This window comes from Gracilinanus agilis, unplaced genomic scaffold (assembly GCF_016433145.1).
Source record: "Gracilinanus agilis isolate LMUSP501 unplaced genomic scaffold, AgileGrace unplaced_scaffold57709, whole genome shotgun sequence".
Lineage (NCBI taxonomy): Eukaryota > Metazoa > Chordata > Mammalia > Didelphimorphia > Didelphidae > Gracilinanus > Gracilinanus agilis.
In genome coordinates, this window is record NW_025393253.1 from 2,591 (window position 1) to 10,789 (window position 8,199).

Sequence of the window (8,199 nt, forward strand, 5' to 3'; positions counted from 1 at the left end):
ATTTATATTAGTTTTATGAGGTCTTACCTGGTTGAAATATATTTGGGATATTTCATTCAGGTAACATCAGGATATATATAGGATTATTTAGATTTTTTGTTTTGTGTTTTATTATTATCAGAGGGCAGTGATTTTCTTACACACACATGTACATATTTGTAAAATATTTTGTATATAGGAATTGTATTATAGTGTAACATAGAATAAGTGAGTGTGTAAATAAGTGTGTAAATATGTAGATATTGCAAATTTTGTATGTGTGCAAATAGGTATATAAAAGTATAAATATTGTAAAATTTGTGTAAATTTAGTATATGTATTGTAAATTTTATAAATTATTATGTATATGTATGCATTTTATATATTTTTGTATATTTTGTGTATTCCTGTATATTTATGTAAATTTATGTATATTTAAGTGTGGATAGTACAAGTGAAAAATTTATATTTTTATATGCTGTATACATTTATAAATTTGTACAGAAATTATTTTTCTACAGATCTGTAAAATATGTGAATAGTGTAAAGGAGGTAAATGAAACTGTAGTTGAGGTTGTAAGACCTTTTGACTAGTTAATGAATGAGATTGCTTTAAATGAGCTTCAGTGACTCTGCAGCTAGACGTGATTGGTGTTGAATCAGCTGACAGGCCACTTCACTCAATTGATTCCTCCTTTACAACCGACCAATGAGGAAGTAGAGGATTCTTCCCGAACTGTCAGTGCTAAACGAACTTAGTTCTTTAGACGAAATCAAGATTAATAAACTCAAACTATTAAAGATGCTATTTCTGACTGTGATTTGTTGATACTGATAACAGAAGTTCAATAAGCACTTGAATGAATTTGGTGATGTGAAGGAGAAATTTTAACTAACAACTTTCCCCTAACAATCTTCAGTACAGATCAGGTCAGTACAGGCTTCTCTCTTTTAACTTATTTAGTGACGGTAAACAAGGTTAGGAAAAGGATAGGTTGAAATACTGAGGAAAGAGGGATTAGGAATGAATCCTAAAACCTTGCTTAACTAATGAAGTCATATTAAATCTTCTGGAGTTTTCAGGAGAAGCTGATTCCCTGAAGCCTGCCAGGCAAATCACCTTGACCAGGTCTAAGACCTGACTCTGATTATTTGATATTTTGGCTCAGTTAAAGTTGATTTGGTTTAACAGAGTTGATCTTCTTGTTGGTGTTTAGCAAATTTGTATATTATTGATGATGATATTTAAGGCTGGATGCTGATAGCACTGGACGAGCAGTGAGCAGCCTAGGTAACTAATCTTATGAGGTATAAGTTAACCTAGCTAAGAGACAATCCTGAGATGCCTACCCTTCCACCATTTCTCCATATTGAGACCCAGAATCTAGTAATCTGTCAATCAGTCTTAATTTACAGGGTCATCTCAACAGATTTTTTGGTCTCATGCCAGCTCATGCCACCCCTGCATTCTGTATTCCAACTTAGTAACTGGCAACTATCCTGGCCCAATATGGCTTCTTGCAAAGGTATTTACAATAGTTCCAAAGATAGAATTTTTAGGATAAAATACATAGTTTCCAGTTTTATGTAGACAGTTTTGTTTTCTGTATTAGAATAAGGTGTAACATAAGGAAAATTTTGTTTTGTAATTGTTTCAACTAAGAGTTTTAAGATACATTTTGTATAAGTTTTGCATGGTTAGATGTAGTTTTGTTTAATGTAAAAGCATATGCTATATTATGTTATCTGTAACTTTGTCTTTTTTTTGTTACATTCTCTATGTTGTTTTGCTATTGTTATTGCAACTTTTGTATTTATTTTCTTTTATGTAATTGCTTATTATAATCCCCTTTTCCTTAATGCCTTAGGGTGAGGTAGTGTTAGAGAGGAATAGATAGATAAGGTGTAGATAACAATTGTTTGTTGTGGGATTAGATAAGTAAGATAGAATAGGTTTAGAATAAAGGGGATTTATATAGCCAGGAGTGTAAGACAAATCTCTAGATTTAATCAGATGCTCTGAGGGCAGAATGTAGGAATATAAGTTAGGGACCGACTGGTTTCTATGATTAGTTAAAAGAAGGGAATTTTGAGATAAGCCCTGAGAAAGGATTCTGAAAAGGAAAAGGAACTGTGGGAGTTTGAACTGAAAAGAACTGAACTTTCTTGCTTCTTGGATTTCCACCAAGTTGGAAGTAGGTTTTGACTCTCTGCCTGAATTTTCACCAAGCTGAAGGAGAGGTTTTGCTCTAAGAGATTTTCCCTGGATAGTCAAGATTTCATGGAGAAATCTTGGACTTCTAGGTAGAGAATTATCTGGATTTTGGGTTACTTAGTGCAGGCAAACCAAGGTTTTTTTCCATTTCTTTTGTTAATTACTAGTGGGAAGATTAGGATACAGTCAGATAGCATGGGGGGGGGGTGGAGTTCTTAGGTAAAACAGGGAGGTGTAAGCAAGGCCTATAGAAGAAACAGAAGGCTCTCCTTCCTCAGGAGACTTAGAAGTTGGGTGGAGTTAGTTTTAAGAGTGATAGGGTCCTACCTACCAGTTTCCCTTATTACCTTTATGAAATAAACTTTGTTTTCCATAAGCCAAGGTTTTGTGCTTTACTGGCCATTGGGAGTTCCTTGGTGGGTTGTATCATCTAACATCCCTCTAGGACAGTTTCCCATCACACTATCCACTGAGCCACCCAACTTCCCTTCTCTGTGTATTTCAATAACTTTTTACATAAAGTTTGTTCCACCCTTTTTTCTTCTCTTTCAATTTTAAGTATTCCAAACTCAACAAAAATAAAATAAAATGGGCATTTTCATGCATATAATAGAATAGGGAGGCAGAGAAGATTACAGAAGAAATTGTCAATTACTCTTATAAACAACCAGCTTTTCCTCTAACTCTGTGTAACTACCCTATCCTGGCAGTACCCTAAAGGACAGAGAGCTGGGAGGGTTATTGCAGGGATACCTATCAGATTTGGTCAGAGTGATGGGAATGAGGTTGGGCCAAGAGTCCTCTGAGTCTTCAACCCTATGGCAGCAGGAGGAGACTTCAAAGAAAAAGAGAGAGAGACAGGTGAAAGGCAAAGCAAAGGTGGCTTAATGTCAGGGAAGATAGTTTCCTGAAGCTCCAGACGCATGGCAAAGCCAACTCCAGGCCTGGCCCACTCCCATCATAGCCAACTCCCACCACGCACTCACACATACATATCCCTTGATTCCTAAGGTCACCCAGGAACTAATGTTATAGGCAACATTTGAACTCAGGTCTCCCTCACAGGCTCAAGTCTATATATACTGAACCACCAAGCTACATTCAAGGTCAAATATAAAGTCTTCTGTTGGTTTTTAAAGCTCTTCACAAAATAATAGGGGTTGGTTTGTTCTTGCTCCTTCCTTCTCATGGATGCTTCCAGACTTCTTCTCTGCCTCTAAGTACTCAGCAAGCTTTCCTTCTTTGACGTTCATTCAATACAAATTTCTGACCCAATCTACATCCTGGTGACTGTCACCAAGACATTCTCCTTCCTTCCCCAATGAATTCAGAGTCTGTCTCTCTTCCTCAAATTCAGTCCTTCTTATAGAGCACCTCAGTATCAATACCGAGGCCTTCTCAAACATCTAACTTCCCAGTTACTTAACCTAGGCAGTGATCATGCCTGGAACTGGTCCACGCCACTTCAGTTACACACAAAGATAGCTTTCCCAAGACCTTGCCATCATCCACAACTGTTCCATTTTCTGTACACATTCATGAACTCAGACATTCCCTTACCTGATCCTAATCTTTTATCATTCCATCATTCCCTCAGTCTTAAGGCCCCCTAACCCTAGACTAGTCCTCACTCTCACTTCCAGCCCCTCCAGCTCTCAGTTCTTTGCCAGACCATCAATACTGGATGTATCTTATAAGTACAGGATGGCTTCCATGGTATTTCTCCCTTTAGATTATGAGCTCCTTTGGACCACAAACTGGTATTGCCTTTCTCTATATGCCTAGAGTTTAGTATCATGTCTAGAACATAGTAAAGGAGTTTATCAGTCAGTCAATAAACAATTATTAAGTGTCTACTGGGTGCCAGGCACAAATCTGACATGTCACCAACCGAACAACTACATTTCCCCTCAGAGAGCAGCCTCATCCTCCCACCTATCCAGGCTCACAACCTTGAGGTCATCCTCACTCTCACTCACCTCCCATGTCCAATCTCACTGTATTATTTCTCCACTCAAGAACCTCTGATATCTCCCTATTACCTCCAGGGTCAAATATGACATCTTCTACTGGACCTTGAAGGCTCTTCACAAAAAGATTTTTCAAAAATGTTTGATGGAGGAGTGAAGGGATGAATTGGGATTATTTTACAAATGGGAAAAAAAGACTTTACCTGGAGAAAAGTAATTTCCTCCTGATCACACAGAATCTCTACCAGAGTGAGAAGTGTAGAAGAGAGACAACTGAGTCCTTAAGTATGGCTGTTAGGTAATTAGGACAAGGGTCCAGGAGGAATTAGGAATGGAAGATTCAATCTCCAAGACCCCTAGAAAAATTAGTGGCTTCCTGGGGTTTTCTTTTTCCTGTACATGTTTATTGACAAAGGGGTTGTGTTCTCTCTCTATGACCACAAGTTACTCAATTCTGGGTAAGCCACAGATGTCCCATAATCCTCTCCCTTTATTCTGAAATTCAATTAACCCCAGAGAAGGCAAGAGACCAGTGAGGCATCAATATACATGGTAAGTCTGGCCTGGGGACCTCCATACATGGGACCCTGAGGTGGGAGGAGGAATAGGAAAATCAAGGAACATGCATTCCTAAAAGGCTACAGGGTGGGAAATAAGAACATCTGATTCTCTGAGCAAGAATCAAGGCAGCTGAGTCCCTGAAGGAGAATAGGGGAGCTGGGAGAGATGTAAGAACATGGAGTAAAGAGGATCCTTGGGACATCAAAGGCAGAATGTCAGATCTGGGATGGGCCTTGGGACCCAGAATTTCAAAGCTGGGAGGGACCTGAGAACACAGAATATCCCATGTCAGTGCTCAGAAAAATCTAAAAACCATGTCAGGGATGAGAGGGACCTTGAGAAAAGCACTGTGAGAGCTACAGTTGGAACCTGCTGAATGTCAGGCCTGGAAAGGGCTCTAAAACTTAAGAGTTCAGGGGACACTTAGAACATGGAACATCAGAGCTGAGAATCCACTTTGAGCAAAGTACATCAAAGCAGGGAAGGACTCCGGAACATAGTGTTGGTACTTCAAGGGGGTCCAAAAAATGGAATAATAGAGCTAGAAGGGCTCATGGAACATAGACTGTCAAGAGGTGAGAGGTCCATTAGAACCCAGAACTTCCAATGGAGATTGGAAATAGAAAATAAAATTCAAGAGAAGGAAGCAAGGCTCTACCTTGGAATTTGGGGTCCACAGCACACTCCTGGCAAGAGAGAGAACATTGTAACTCAGTTGGGGGGTTTAGGTCACTGACTCAACACCCCTGTGGGAGGGAAGCAGGGGACAGACAGACAGGACACAGCCCAGAAGGAGTCATTCCCCCACACTACAATCTTGTGGCTCCCAGCTTTAACTGGCCAGTTTGTTTTGTCTCTCCCTTGAAGTATCCATTGAATTACAGGCTCTAGTCAATGTTGTATCACTCATCCTTGGCAAGGCCTGAAGGGAAGGGGCTTGAGAAGATCAAATAGAGAATATCAGGGCTGGGAAGGACCTTGGAGATAATCTGAACCAACTCCTAGATTTGATCCATCAGGAAACTAAACTTCAAGTGGAAGAGAATTGACTTGTCCAAGGCCACAAAAAAAAAGGCAGGGCCTAGGCTGAAATTAAAAGTCAGGGCTCAGGATGCCATGATCTGGAGTCCTTGGACACAGTTCTTGGTGGTGAAGCGGGGTGAAAATGCAGGAGGAGAAGCCCAATAGGATGGGAAAGTGACTGGAGCAGAGAGAGTACTCCGGCCCAGAAAAAAAGAAGAGATCAGGCAAAGCTTGAACAAGGCTCACACAATGAGTGCCAGGCTGGGAAAGGAAACAGTGGAGCCTACCAGAGGCTATTCTATCCCACACCTTTCCACCTACTGCCTCAGGAAGCACCCGAAATGGTAGAAACCCAGCACAGTTAGAAGCCCTGGGCTTAGAGTCTGACTCTAGTGAGCTACTTAATGCCTCCAGAATGGGGGGGGGGGGGGGAATGGGAGTAGGGGGTATTACAGTGGATTGGGCCTCAGTAGTCCTCATCTGTAGCATGAGGGAGTAGGACCAGGTGATCCCTAAGCAGCTCTGGATGCCAAGACATCTTGTGATCTCTCAGTTGAGATCATAGAACTAATGACCTTGGCAACCATCCATTTCAGCAAACTCATTTCACACTTGGGAAAACTGAGAGCACAACTCAGGACTCCCTGAGGTATATATAGCAGGCTTCAGAAAGAAGAGTTGTATGGGAACTTTGACCCCGAGGACAGTGATTCTAGGGTCCCAGAACCTATGTATGAGAGGAGGGCTCTGGGCAGGGTCAATCCTGGAGAAAATGGCCAGAATCAAATGACCAGACCAGGGAGAGCACAGGGCTAGGTGGCTGGAAGCCCTGAAGGAAATCTTTGGGCAATCCAAACCAAGCCAACAGGCATTGATGAAGGACCTACTGTGTGCCAGGAACTGGCTTAGTCCTGGGGATATTAAGAAAGACAAAACCAGTCCCTGCCCTCAAGCAGCTTCCAATCTAATGTTATTGGTGTGTTCCAGGTGTGAGGATGATGGAGAACTCCTCGGAGCTCCCTCCAAATGCTTCAGACAACCTCTTCCCTGTGGAGCCTTCACCATCTGCCATCCACCAAACCTTCTAGATCATCTCTCTCATCATCTACTGCTTAGCCTTTGTCCTGGGCATAATTGGAAATGGGCTGGTGATCTGGGTGACAGGCTTCCAGATGACTCGCACAGTCACCACTGTCTTGTTCCTCAACCTGGCCTCAGCAGACTTCACCTTCACTGCCTTCCTGCCCTTCATCATTACTATGGCCCTGCAACCCCATTGGCCCTTTGGCTGGTTCCTCTGCAAACTTGTTAGCTCCATGTCCGTCTTTAATATGTCTGCCAGTGTCTTCCTGCTGACACTCATCTCTCTTGACCGCTGTGTCTCTGTCCTCTGGCCAGTGTGGACCAGGAATCACCGCACACCTGCCCGGGCAGCCCTGGCTGCTCTAGGGGCCTGGATTTTTGCCCTGGCTATAGCTTTTCCAACAGTAATCTTCAAGACTACAGTCACAGAGGATGGGATAACCTTTTGCTACTCTGACTTGGACCCCTGGAATGAGACAACAGATGATCAGGACCACTATGATGCCCTGGCTGAGAGCCGCCTCTGGTCCCTGGTGCTCAGCCGTTTCTTCCTAGGTTTTGTGATCCCTCTAGTCATCATCAGTGTCTGCTATGGCCTTATAGCAGTCAGGCTCTGCAGTGGAATGAAGATGGTCAAGTCCAGTAGGCCCTTCAAGGTCCTCACAGCTGTGGTGGCTGCCTTCTTCCTCTGCTGGCTCCCTCATCATGTGGTGTCTATGATAACAGTCTCCGTGTACCAACAGCCACACCTTGAAGATCTTTTGCCTTTCCTGAGTCCTCTTTCCTCCTCCCTGGTATTTGTCAATAGTTGTCTCAACCCTTTGCTCTATGTCTTCATAGGCCGGGACTTCAGGGAGAGACTGCTCAGATCCCTGCCAGCTGCCCTGGAGAGGGCTCTGAGTGAGGAATCTGGCCCAACAGGCATCACGGGGAGCTACTCCAACTCTGCTGCTCCTGCCACTGATGCTGAAAGCCAGGGGTTATGAAGAGGCCCCCTATCTTCTATGATCTTTCTTCAGGTCTGATTTCCTCTCCTCCTTCTGGCAGTCTATGGTCTGTATTCCATGTTCTAAAAACCCTTTTTGGCTCTGACATTCTGTTTTCAGTTCCCCCACCCCAGCACTGGCACTCAGTGTTCTAAGGCCCCTTCTGGGGATGACAGTCTATGCTTTAGGCCAGCTGGTACTTCTGGACTCTCACCTTTTCTAGGCTGTGTTCTAAGGCCAAACTATGTAATAGAAAACTAGCCATCTAAAAGCCTTCCTGGATGAGGCACAGGTCCAGATCTCTCAGCTCATAGTCCTCCTCTCAGACCCCTGAGGAGGGATGGAACTATCATCCTCCCTCCCTGGAGTTCATCACCCTCAT

General features: G+C 42.8%; 1 pseudogene; it reads left to right on the plus strand.

Annotated features, from left to right (window-relative positions):
* Positions 1-6,746: 6,746 nt before the first annotated feature.
* LOC123256296 lies at positions 6,747-7,817 on the plus strand (annotated as a pseudogene).
* Positions 7,818-8,199: the final 382 nt, after the last annotated feature.